The following is a 13,798-nucleotide window of genomic DNA, read 5'->3' on the forward strand; positions in this document are numbered from 1 at the left end:
TTGTTTTTTAAAAATCATCTTCTCCTTTTTTCTCGTCTATGAAGCAGATTAGTGGTGGTACAACACCATTCTCTAATTCAGCTCGATAACCAAGCCAAATGCATTTTCATTTCCTCTTGGTTGGCACTTAAATAATTACTTTTAAAGATCTTTTATCTTCTCTGTCTTTTTCTGACAGATGGATGATTCTTTTCTTGGAAGTCTAGGGTAAAATTAACAACTTCAGAAATAAAATGCCTCCCCCCTGCTTTTATCTCTCTGATGGGTGATTTTTGATGTAAACATGACAAGAAGAAGAGCAAAGCACTATAAAACTTAGAAATGGGGTTTGGGGCAGAGCCAAGGGTTTGAGGCAGGGAGAGACCGACTGTGGGGTGGAAGGTGGGAATTCTCCCACCACCACCACCAACGGTACCTATGACAGCAGCTAACACTTGCCTAATGGTCTGTGTGCCGACAGTGTCAGGCTCTCTCCACACCTGTCACCTTCTTTGAACCTCTCAACAATGCTGTGCAGTGGGCACCATTATTATTCCCAATTGACAGATGAGGACACTGAGGCACAGAGATGGGAACTAAGTGGCTCGAGGTTACCAGCTAATCAATAGAGCCAAGACTTGGGCTGATTCAATGCTGGGTGGTTGACCGCCAGGTGAATCTTGATGTCTAAATGTGTATGGAATTTGCTGAACAGCGGGGATGCCAGAGGTTGGAGGGGGAGAGGGGAGGCGAGGAGAAAGAAAGAAAGAAAGAAGTTGAGGCTCTGAAATAGAGACGGAATGATGAGGATGAGACCTCCATTTCCCACAGGGTAGGGGGAGGGGCTTTCTGCTGGACTCTACAGATATTTCAGAAGCTCTTATGTCCACATCAGCTCACCTTGCTTACAACAAGAAGGGATGGCTGCATGGAATGGCTTTTCTTCATATACAACTTATTCAATAAGAGTTTCCTATAGAAGAAGGACTTAGAAAGCAGCACAGCACTGAGGGGTGGCCTCTTGAATCAAGTCAGCTATCCTGGGATTCTGGCTCAGTCATGCCATCTCTTGCTGAGGCTCTTGGCCAGCAAAGTGCTCATGAACTCCCCAGGATGCTCAGCTCTGCTGGGCTCACTCAACTGTGCAGGTCTCCAGGGAGAAAGCGTGTGTTCCAGAGCTCACCTGTGATTAGGGTCTCAGCCTGGTTCCTGCTGAACGTGTAATCAGGGCAGCTCTGCAGTCACTGCCCTGCCCTGGCACTTATCAGACACATTATAGGTTCTTACAGAGCTCTTGCCTTAGTTCCTTTCATGTGGATAAAAGCACCCAAGAGGCGCATCCCATTTTTCTGCCTCCCCTTGCTGCTCACAAAACCCCTCCCAGCTCCCTGCGCCTCATCCTCCCTCCTGCCCTCTTCTCCCCCTCACATCACATGAGGCCCCCTCCCTCTGACCACCAGCGTGGCCACCGCTCCTGGCTGATCTCCACATTCCTGGGCGTGTGCTCCTTGGAGAGCAGGAATTTGTCCTTTGACTAAACCTCAAATCTGCTTAAAATATTTAATAAAGTGGAACAGAAGCTCCTTTCTGGGTAGAGAACTGGATTCCCCCTTCACGGCACCCTTCAAGGGGTTTCTTTGGTTGGATGAATTAAATGTGGCTTCTAGTTTTAATAACTCTCAGGTGGAAATAGCTTTCAGATCATTTACTTGCAGGTGTGATTAATTACCAAAGAAAGCCAGAGCAATGGAATTTGCCAGACTTTCCTTGACCTTAGGATTGATTGGGGTCTGGTGGGCAATAGTGCCTGCTGCAGCACCAGGGCTGAATGCCTGCTGGAGAGACTCCGGAGCTCATTAGCTGCTTACCCGGGCCAGTGGACGAGCCTGCTGGGTGGAGAGGACCCCAAAGTGTCATATACTCCCCGGGGTCTGCTCTGCACTTCCAGGCCTCCCCGCCTTTAAGGGAAAGATGGAGCAACAAAGGGAGCCTCGAACTGGCTTTAAACTGGGCAGCTTTACAACAGGACGTCGTCTTTACTCCCTGTAACAACACTTTTTAGGGAAAATGACATGCGATAGAAAAGAACAGCTCAGGAAAGTAAAGTACAGCGAGGAAAGTAAAGTCCAAATTTAGGGTAATGTGAGAGAGAGGAGGTGGTTAGTGGGGGTGTCTGATTTACATTTCAGTATTAGAATATGTCAGATGTGCCTGCAGCAATCTATGAGATGAATTGGAAGAGAATGTAGCAGGGATCAGAATGCAGGCTGAAGTCTATCAGCTGGATCAGAAATCCTAACCACCACAGCCTCAGTTTACAAGGTGCACGCTTTCTCCCTCATCGTACTCACCCAGGCACAGGAAAAATGATTACCTTTCTTTAGTCACTTAAAAGAGCTTTGAAAAAAGAGTTCCTGCAGTAATGACAGTCAGTCCCGTGTTCTCCTTTAGGTGTCTATTTTTAAGTTGCTTTTCAAAAGAACTCATTTAGGAGAGCCGGGGGCAAGGTTGGAAGGCATAAGGACGAACATCTGGAGCGTGAATTTAAAAACGTGACACCCTTGGCCTGTTTAGGGTGCAGGTTGGAGACGTTCCAGGTCACATAATCAAATGACAGCTATTAATTGGACTCGAGACCCCTTTGGGAAAAGCCTCTTTGTAACCCTGAGTTTCACCATCACAGACTGGGCTCTTTTCTTTCTGTGGTGTGGACAGGAAAGTGCAACTCAGTGCCAGGCCCGTGGCTCTTTCTTTCGTCCAGACATTGGCCGCAGCGAAAGACGATGCCCATCAAAGGCATGGTTTGAACAACACCAAGGACATTGAAGGGCAAATCTTTAGATACGCATGTCTGTTCTTAGCACCCAAACAGAATCAATGTCAAATTTAATGCATACGTTAAAACGTACAATAATCTCTAAAGGAATAAGAAAGCCGTAAATGGCATTTTTCTTGACAGAGATTGCAAACGGGAGGCTTACATGCAGTTACCTTGTGAGGTGAGGGCATAGAATAAGCATGAATTAAAAAAAAATGTTTTGCCACTGATTTAAAAGTATCATACAACAGTGGTTTGGGGCTTACATAGTTGACTATCATAGTTACCCAGTGGAGGTACTAATGTTAAAATGAAACAGAGCCTAAGAAGAGAAAGATTACAGCTTTGAGCTTCTTATGATGTAAGAGTAAACTCAAACAGATGCTAATGGGTGGGTGATTAGATTTGTAAGGAGCTGTGTGTTTTAGACCAGTTATTAAGCACAGATTCTGAGGGTGACTGCGTAAAATGTGGGTTTTGCAAATGGTCTGGAAAACCCAGTAACAGAAGGTCAAATGACAATCCAACTTCTTAAGTAATTATAACCCCATTTGAGGGTGCACCTGCAGCAAACACTCTGACAGATCAAGCAAGATCGGTTTTGGTTTTATTGGAAAACACCATGAAAGATACTCTTTCCTCTAATTGGGGATATTAAGTCCACACAGTCACCAGTTACAATTTGGGTTTGAAGTTCAACTTTTCCTAATAGAGAAGGGATCAAAATTAAGCAGGAATATGTGTTTCCCGGGGCTGATGATTGTAAAGAGTTGCCGTAAAACTTGTTTCCCCAATCATGCATTTTATGAAGAAATGCTGTGGGGTTAAAAAATCTCAGGTTTTCCCTTTTGAATTGTAAGAATGACACAATGCAAGATGTATATTTTTTTTTTCAAAAAGAAAATAAACGACTCACTATAGATTTTATTAAAGGTTTAGTGAAGTAGTGTGATCAAGATGAAAAGAAAACATGTGGTTTTGTAATGGAAATTTTCTTAAACCGATGATGAACGCATTCTTTGTGTTATTTATTTATTTATTTATTTAGTTAGTTAGTTAGTTATTTTTTTGAGACAGAGTCTCGCTCTGTAGCCCAGGCTGGAGTGCAGTGGTGTGATCTCCGCTTACTGCAAACTCCACCTGCCAGGTTCAAGTAATTCTCCTGTCTCAGCCTCCCGAGCAGCTGGGACTACAGGTGCCCACACCACGCCCAGTTAATTTTTGTATTTTTAGTAGAGACGGGGTTTCACCATATTGGTCCGACTGGTCTCAAGCTCCTGAGCTCAGGTGATCTGCCCTCCTCAGCCTCCCAAAGTGCTGGGGTTACAGGTGTGAGCCTCCGGGCCCGGCCTGTGTTATTTTTAAAATTTCTATTTTCTACTCTCAGTGCTTCATTAGAGATGTGATCGGGGGGAAGGCATTCACAATTTGTCTGTTATCCTTCTGTTCTTAGACCACTGGTCACGTTGAACTATTTGGACACACAGATAATATCAGGACTAAGCCTGGGGCTTTTCATTAATTTAGAATGACTTTCTAGAAAGGTCTTCATACTGGGATAAAAGAGGAATTTTAGGGGATGCATGCATACAGATTTATGTTATATTGAATGATATTTTTTATGAAACACAACATTGAAAACCATGCTGTTAAAGTATTATAGGCTGCATAGTATTGACTAGAAGCATCCTAAACTGTGAACTTCCCAACAGGGACAATTTTATGTCATTTACAAGTCTGACTGCTGATTTGGCACTTGGTAAATGTCCAGTTACTGAATGAATAAATAAGTTTTGGGATGTGGATTTATCAGTTGCTGTCATCAATAGGCCAGGCATTCTCTTTTCTAAATGTTGAGGCTTGCGGTTGGGATACGTTTGGAAAAGATGTATTCCGTCTTTTGTTCTTTACTCCTGGTTTGAAACCCGTGTTTGCTATTTAAATCCTTTAATGTGGGAAATGGGTGCATTCTTATATACACAACACAAGTGCTCTCATGACAGTAAAAGAAAATGAGAAAAAGTAAGAAGAATCTCAACAGAAGGAACTCTTGGCATTTGGGGAAATGTCAGGGAAAATATGGGAACTGAGCGAGGGACGTACAATTCTAATATCTCGTGTTTCTGTGTTGTCTCTGTTGAGACTCACTCACTTCAGATAAGCTCAATGAACTTCAAACAAAAGAGACTAGCCAGAGAGTCAGAGCCTGTGAATCCCGTGGAAAATGGTTTGCTGTATTGAAACAGAAAACCAATTTAACTGTGATTACAAGAGAACAAGGGAGAGTTCTAAGCAGACGTGTAGTGATATAGGCCCTAGTGCCCAATCGCCATCAGCCCAGTTGTAAACTCTGGCATATTGTTGAGGGTAAAATATATCTAGCACGTGGAAAGCAAGTTGCATATTATTGCAAGTAAATAGTTTAATTATCACCTAAAATTAATTCTTAATAGCATACTCATATTAATTAAAATAAATAATTGATATTTGAATATTTAAATATTTTAGTAAATTTATATTTGAAATAGGAATATATGCAAATTTATATGCAAAAAGGGATGGATTCAAATTTCTCGGGGAGTTCGAAACTGAATTGCACGTCCATATCCCTGTGTGATTAATCTGATAGGATCTCTGCTTTTCAAAATTCAAAAGGGAAAACCTGCGACTTTTTAACCCCACAGCATTTCTTCATAAAATGCATGATTGGGGAAACAAGTTTTACGGCAACTCTTTACAATCATCAGGCCCGGGAAACACATGTTCCTGCTTAATTTTGATCCCTTCTCTGTTAGGAAAAGTTGAACTTCAAACCCAAATTGTAACTGGTGACTGTGTGGACTTAATATCCCCAATTAGAGGAAAGAGTATCTTTCATGGTGTTTTCCAACAAAACCAAAACCGATCTTGCTTGATCTGTCAGAGTCTTTGCTGCAGGTGCACCCTATCATCCCCAGGAATAAATTATTTGCCATTCTTCTTCCCATCTTTCAAATGAGGTGCCATATGAACGATGAATACAGAAACGTTTTCCCATCACCTGGGCGCAGGTGCTTTTGGGGTACAGATATGGGAATGTTCGATAACGGATTGTTTTATGCCACAAACAAAGCAAGCTTGCCACAGTCATCAATGGCTCAAACCTATAAACGCCACATTCATGTTGGGGTCATTCTACATGAACAATTTAGCTTAAGCCACCCATTCCAGGCAAGGGTCTGCTTGTATGTTGTTTATGCTTCATGAAGAGCTCTAAATTTATGCTTCAGAATCTCACTGAATTTACTGCTCGTTCCATTTCTGAAAGGGAAACACTTGGCCCATATTTATGACATTGCCAGTAGAAAAATCAATCACCCACTAAATGCCATTATTTTATATTTTACTCTTAACCTGCCATTTTATAAATAAAAGGAAGACAAATTAGACTCATAAAGCAGGAAGGTAATCATCCACAAATTGAACATTTAAGGGCAAGGAAGCAAAAGCTGTGAACTGTTCCAACCATTCAAATAAGGCAATTTTCCTCACAAAGGAGCTAGAATAGAGAGCAGGGGAGTCCCTCTCTTCAAGGTTTCTGCCCTCCATTTTAGGACAGTCTTGGACTTGGATGAGACTGCACCAACTCCAGCCATACACGAGTCAGATCTCTGCCTCGTAGTTCGAAAGACAACTTGTGAATGTTAAATATTATTTATGACGATTTGATAGCAAATTGGGATCCAGATTGGCTTGAGATCATGCTATTCCTGGTATAACAATCCAAGTCTGTGGTATAGTGTCATGACAAAAGACACAGTCATCTGTTCCCATAGCACCACACCTGTGGTTTGGTCAATAATCGAATGAAGTATTGGTTATTTTAATTTTATACGATCTCTGAAAAAAAGGACTCCAGAAGTTGACAAGACCCATTAACATGTGTCTTAATCAAATAAGAGTAGAAATATAACACAGAAACACAAGAGGGAGAAATAATATAATTTCTTCCTTTTCTTCCAAGATCTTAAAATATGTATATATAAGCATCTGTCCATCAGGTGGCTAAGTTCTAGTATTTTTTTAAAAAGCTAGTTAAAAGACTACACCTGCTTTAAAATTTATGATTCTTATGTACAGTAGTTTCCCCTTGTCTTCAGACGCTCAGTGGATGGCTGAAAGTGGGTGGTACCGAATCCTATGCATGCTATGCTTTTTCCATATGATGATAACTAGAAGTGTTACTAAGTGGCTACGGGCAGGTAGTGTGGACAGTGTGGATACCCTGGACAAATGAATGTTTCATGTCCTCAGACAGCAAGCGATTTCATAATGCTACTCAGTACAGAGTGCAATTTGCAACTTACGAATTGTTTATTTCTAGGATTTTCCATCCAATATTTTTGGACTGTGGTTAACAGCAGGTAACTGAAACCTCAGAAAGTGAAACCAAGGAAGGTTAAGGGGGAACTACTGTATGCAATTTCTTTATTAAATAATAGCCACTGTTTCATTAGGAGTTGTTAGAAAAATATCACTTTTTTTTTTTTTCATGAGCTCAGCAAAATGACCAATTGTATTTAGCGTTTTCTTTTTCAAATTGTAAATTTTCTCACTTTTTTTTTTGGTATGCAGACAAATCTCTGATGCAATGAATGGGTCAAATTTCGAGCTGAGTGTGGTTGTGTGACAGCATTCTGGGTGCTCGTCTCCTCATCTCTGAAGGGTGACAGCATGCACACAGACACTGGCACTGCCACAAACCTGCCCATGTCCAAGACGGGCGATGATGTGGAGCCTTCCTTTACAGATCTTATCTCTGCATCTTCTAGAGAGTTTTAGATAGAAATAGCAAGAAGCAAAACTTCAAATCATTATGCTGCAGTGACATCTTCTCCTTAAAACAATGAAGGGTGACTTGACGTGATTTTGTCCTCTTGCCTTCTATGACTTTCCACAATTGTCATTGCTCTAACAACAACTGTCTGTTTTAACATATCAATGTTCTGAGATCTTCTCAACCTTCCTGAAGGTCCATAACAGAACAATGGAATAGTGTCCACAATGATTATGCATATCAATACTCCAAAGTGTTTGATAGTGTACCCTAATAGGAAAAAAATTTGACCATGTATATACAACAAATATTTTTTGATTTTACAATTATGTATACATGCTAATATGCTAATATAGTAAGAGTTAATTGTTAAAGGAAGGGTATGGAAATCTAATTCCAATAGACTTTTTGGTAACTGCACTTCTTTTTGAGTCTAATTTGATGGCTGAGGTTTTTAAGCTTGTATTGGTGCCCATGAAGACATCCTAAGAATAGAAGGTTTAGTTAGTGTTTCTATTGTTTCCTTGGTGTTTGTGCTGGTGGTGGTAGTATTATTTTCAGTCTATGAGATTTTATGCAGAATTCTTCAATTGTGGTAAAAGACATATACAATTTACTATTTTAACCACTTTTAAGTGTACAGTTCAGCAGTATTAATTATATTATGTTTACACTGCGAAACATGTCCACAGAACTTTTTCATCTTTCAAAGCCAAGACTCTGCACCCATTCAACAACCACTCTCCACTACTCCGCTCCTATCCTCTGACAAACCCATTCTATTTCTTACCTCTATCAGTTTGACTACTTTAGGTACCTCATATGCGTGGAATCATACAGTATTTGTCTTTTTGAGACTGGCTTATTTTACTTAGTGTAATGTCTTCAAGGTTCATCTATGTTGCGGCCTGTGACTATATAGAACATTTTAAAAGCCACTTACCTACTGCAGGAAGATTAGTTTAGTTAAAGGTAGATTGTATAATCTATAAATCCTCTTAACAGAACACAAGGAACTGCAATGCATCACATGATGATATGCTGAGAGCAAGTCAACAGGCAGTGTGTCTGGGACAATCTCCAATTGTGGCACTCCTACTCTTTCCTACCCACCAAGTGATGATGTCAGTATCAATCCAGATATTAGCTATTAATGAAACCTAATTTTTAAATTGATCTTAGATCCTACACAAATATAAATAGAAATCCTAAAGAAGTCTTCTTTACCATGAGTGTTTGTGACAGTGAAGCACCTTACAACCCCAGAGGTGCCGTTGACACTGTAGTCTGTGCCAACAGCACCTCTTGGAGTTGTGCTGTGAACAACCTATGACACTGAACATGGTGGTTCTGCCCTTCCTTGAGTTGGCATCAGCCTGCTTAAGGACTGTTGACCTTGAGAAAGACTGTCAATTTTTATAGTTCCACTTAGAATTCAGGAAATCAGAAAAGGGCATTGCTGCCATTTCATTCAAAGTGGTCATTTTAAAATAGGGGACTGAGTGTCCAACAATGAATCTTGTGCAAAATCACAGAGCTTCTTGAGAGAAAGCCTAAGTTTCCCTTCCACATTTTCCATCCTATTCCATTTCTCATTTTCTGGATACAACCCAATTTCTTTTAAACCTGTGCAAATTCCACTTAGGGTTTGCACAAGTAATTTATTAAATTAAAATTGTCCTGAATATTTTTATTAGCCTTGAGTAAAAAAAGAATAGCCGCAGAAATCTTGACAAAGCCATTTTTTCTTCACCAGGTCTTCCACTCTATTTCTAGGGATTCCAGCTTCCACCCTGATACCCCCAGCCTCCCATCCCATCACACACGGAGAAGCTGAGAAATGTTCATAATGCTACCCGGTGGAATGTTTCATTAAGACCCTTATTGGACATGGTGGCTCACTCCTCTAATCCCAGCACTTTGGGAGACCCAGGCGGGAGGACTGATTAAGCCCAGGAGTTAGAGACCAGTCTGGGCAATATGGCAAAACCCCATCTCTACCAAAAATTAAAAAAAAAAAAAAATAGCCGGGTGTGGTTGTACATTCCTGTAGTCCCAGCTACTCAGGAGGCTGAGATGGGAGGATGGTTTGAGCCCAGGGGATGGAGGTTGCAGTGAGCCATGATCATGGGCAACAGAGCCAGATCCTGCCTCAAAACAAAAACAAACACAAAAACAAAACAATCAAAGAAACAAGACCCTTGTTGGCAAAGTTTTCTTTTGTTTTACCTGGTAGTGTTCTTGACTTTGAGGTTATACCAATCACCTTCAAACCTTGCTTACTCTCTAGGGCTCTGTTTGAATGAGAAAGAGCATTCTGAACCCTAACATATACCATTTTTAGAAAATGTTTTTCCAGAAAATGGTGACCCTTTTTATGGCCAAAACTGTTGCATATATAATCAGTTATTACAAATTTTGTAGTCACATTTCTTTTTTTCTTCTAGATTGTGATGAGAGAGAGAGAGAGAGAGAGAGAGAGGGGGGAGAGAGAGAGAGAGAGAGAGAGAGAGAGAGAGAATGTCTTCTTCTATACCATTTCATCTTCCCAGCGTTGTATCATTGAACTCACATTGATGGAGAATCAATAAGACGTGGTCCTTACCCCTTAAAGAACTTGTAGGGGGAGACAGAATCACATAAAATTAACTCTACTCTGGTGTTCATGCAGAGCTACAGGCCTATTCTCTGTATAAAGCAAGTGCCAGGATGCATGGGTTAATTTGCCATTTCTCACGGCTGGGAAGGAGAGGAAAGGAGTTGCCAGTGGTAACCTTTCCAAAGCAGCCAGGGCTTACAGAAGTAGGGGCTCAGCACACATTGATTGAAGAATAGCACTATGACAGCACTCTGTGAGTCTTAGAAGTCATACATTTTAGAGCCATGTGAGAATTTAGCAATCTTCAAGCTCATTGTACAGATACATGTCCATTATGATACTGTAGTTAATTCTGAACTCCTGCCTGGTGATAAAAATTGCTTTAAACATGTTGGACATTTTCTCACCCATGTCAATGAATATTCGGGCTGTATGGACTTGTTGCATCTTTCTTTAAAAGTGAAAAGTCTCCTGTATATTGGAAAGAGATTAATGAGGACAGTCAATTACATTTTTGAAAGTGCACATGTTGGTTGGTTATAAAATGTATATGTTCCTATTGTGAGAACTGTGTACATGGATTTAGGTATGTCTGTAATTTCCCTGTGTGAGAGTATCCGTGCTTGCTCATGGTAGAGTATCATTGCACTCTGTATCTCAGAACTTCTAGCGGCTTATTAACCAATATATTATTGTCTTCTATTTGAAGCTTGTTCAGGGAGTGGGCTCAACCCTATATTTATAACTCTGTTCTCACATATGCTTAAGTCCTGTCAAAATATCTAGATAATACTGTGCCACATCTCAAATATCATTTCTGGAAATGTTCAACACCTCAGAAATGTGGGATATTTTACTTCTTCTTGAATACAATTTTCTTTTCTTTTCTTTCTTTCTTTTTGTTTTTGCAACCGAGTTTCACTCTTATTGCCCAGGCTGGAGTGCAATGGCATGATCTCAGCTCACTGCAAACTCCACCTCCTGGGTTCAAGTGATTCTCCTGTCTCAGCCTCCCGAGTAGCTGGGATTACAGGTGCCCACCACCATGCCCAGTTAACTTTGTAATTTTAGTAGAGATGGGGTTTCACCATGTTGGCCAGGCTGGTCTCAAACTCCTGACCTCAAGTGATCTGCCTGCCTTGGCCTCCCAAAGAGCTGGGATTATAGGCATTAAGCCACCATGCCTGGCCAAGAAAATTTCTTAAAATAGATGTAGCAATTTGTCAAGCACCTACACCAAATACCTCCTTCAAGTTCATAGTTATTTTTCATCCAGATTCCATCTTTACCATCTTTAAAAATGATTCATTTCATTTTTCAGGCACTATTCTATGAATTTCCATGTCATCACTTTTTTGCTGAGTTCTTGTTGGGAGCCAGAATTGGCTGAAATTGCTGTGAGAGTTCCCCCACAGTTGCGTTTTGGATGAGGATTTCGAATTTTCACATGACAAAATATAAATGCCGCCAAATGTAACTCCAGAGGTACAAGCAGTGGCGTTGGAGGCCCCTTCTCTGGCTCTTTAATGTCCTATTAGTGTTACAACGAGGAAAAGAGATACGGGCTGAAGAGTCAGGCAGATCCTGGCAGAAGTGAGGCCATTTAAAAACACACCACAGTTCTGTAACCCTCCCTCCTGGCCCCGTCTGCCTTCAACCTCGTTTGAGGTAACGTAGCTCAGCATTGGGACATCCATAAAAGCCTGTGACGGGGAGGAGGGCAGGACCAGTGACACAATTTGTGGGCCCAATGAAAAAGCGATATGATGCCCCTTGTTAAACATTGATTAGAATTTGAAGATGGGGACAGCAACATATCAGACCAAGCCAGGGCCCTTCCGAGAGTGGGCCCTTTGGACCACACGGGTCACTCTCCAGTGAGGCCAGTCCTGGGTCAAAATGAGAAGCATCCCAATTGCTTTTTAATGAAAAAAAAAAAAAAACAAAAGAGGCAGAGCTGAAGAAACATAATTCCATTATCTTTGTGTCTGGAGCCATATATATATATGTATGTGTGTGTATTTTTAAAAGCCATATAAATGCTAAACTCTGTGTGCACATGTCCTTGAGTTCTGATTCCAACTGTCTTTACTGAGTGTTGGTTGTTTATCCAGGTGAAAGCATCTACTGGCCAGTTTTGTCCCAAGTATTTTTCTATCAAGTCTTTGGTCCTCACTTCCTCTTCCTGAGTATGTCCAGAGGGAACAGAATGCAGATGTACTAGGCTTTTTCAATTAAAGAAACAGTTTTGCAAACAGGGCTTTGGAAATAAAGAGATCTACCTTAGTAATTCCAGGATCAATATGTGCAGATAGGAAGTAATTTGGTGGTGTGAGCTTTGGCCATTTGTAAGTGCCTCGTCTCTGGAAAACAATGTTTAAATTGGAATTGGGTTTTATTTTACAGTCAATTAAATCCTTCTGGATTTCAAAGGAATTTGAAACAAAATATGGAACAAATATCTACTATGAAGGAGGCACAGCTGTTAGACTGAGTTGGTTGTTGGTAGTGTGCATTTTTTTTGTGGGGAAAGTAGAATTTTCACTTCTGCAGAGAGCAGCTGATCAAATGGCCCACATAACTTTTACCTGTCTTCTTATCTGAGTCTCTATCATTTCTTGGGCTGTGACAGCTGATTTAGGACAAAACATTCCCTTTTTCCAGAAGTATCCAACCTCAGGCTTCTACTGTTTTCTGAAGCTATTTTTGTTCTAGTTGAATGTTGGGGGAAAAAATCCTGGCTGTTTGTTTATTATTACACTAAAAAAGAAAATCTCCATCTTCTGAAGCTTGGGACACTCACTGTTGGAGAAACATGTTTAGCAGCACACAGTGCCGAATGAACTACACATGTGCATTCCATCGCAAGAAGTCATTGCAGGAACAGTGGCAGCAGCCTCCACAGGAAGAGGGTTTGCATGGGGGTCTGTGAAGCCAGTTAAACACCTGAAAAACACGTTGAGACACCTGCAGAGTGAATTATGAAGCAAGAACTGTTTTCGCAGTCCCGGAGTCCTGTCCTCACAGATGCATGAAACGTACATCTGCGGTTCTGACATCACAGCAGACACGGGACCCTGAGTGATGCATTATTGAGTTCCCTGACAATGTGAAATGCATTTGTCCCATCTTTCTTCTAAAATGGCCCACCTATTTTCAAATGCAGAATCTTGTGCGATGTCATACATTTCCACAATGTTTCTTTAAAATAAGAAAGGGCAGGAAACATGGTTCCAACTCTGCAACCAGATGGACTGAGGCGTAACACGTCTGCATTGTTGATGGCAGAAAGGGGGCGTCCAAGTCAGGTTTTCCATCTTCCAAGCCAATCTTTCCCCCTCTAGACCAGAAAGATGAAATGACAAGTGCTCAGACTACCAAGTCGATCTGCTCAGACTCCAATTCCATTCCCTGACCCCCTCACGTAGCTGTAACAAGCTTGGGCATATTCCTAAGCCTCTCCGTGTCTCAAGTTTTCTCTCCATCCGGTCGGGATAAAGGTAGTAGCCACCTCATGGTAGGCTTGTTTCCATGAAAGTGTTTAGCTGTTGTTACTGTGACTGAAAAAACATAGCTGCTTGCATTT

General features: G+C 41.1%; 1 protein-coding gene across 2 annotated transcripts in view; it reads left to right on the plus strand.

Annotated features, from left to right (window-relative positions):
* The window catches only part of PCP4 (Purkinje cell protein 4), a 72,594-nt gene that overhangs the window by 12,899 nt on the left and 45,897 nt on the right, over nt 1–13,798 (plus strand). The gene's annotated exons all lie outside the window — the stretch shown is intronic.

The sequence above is a fragment of the Chlorocebus sabaeus genome, chromosome 2 (genome assembly GCF_047675955.1).
Source record: "Chlorocebus sabaeus isolate Y175 chromosome 2, mChlSab1.0.hap1, whole genome shotgun sequence".
Lineage (NCBI taxonomy): Eukaryota > Metazoa > Chordata > Mammalia > Primates > Cercopithecidae > Chlorocebus > Chlorocebus sabaeus.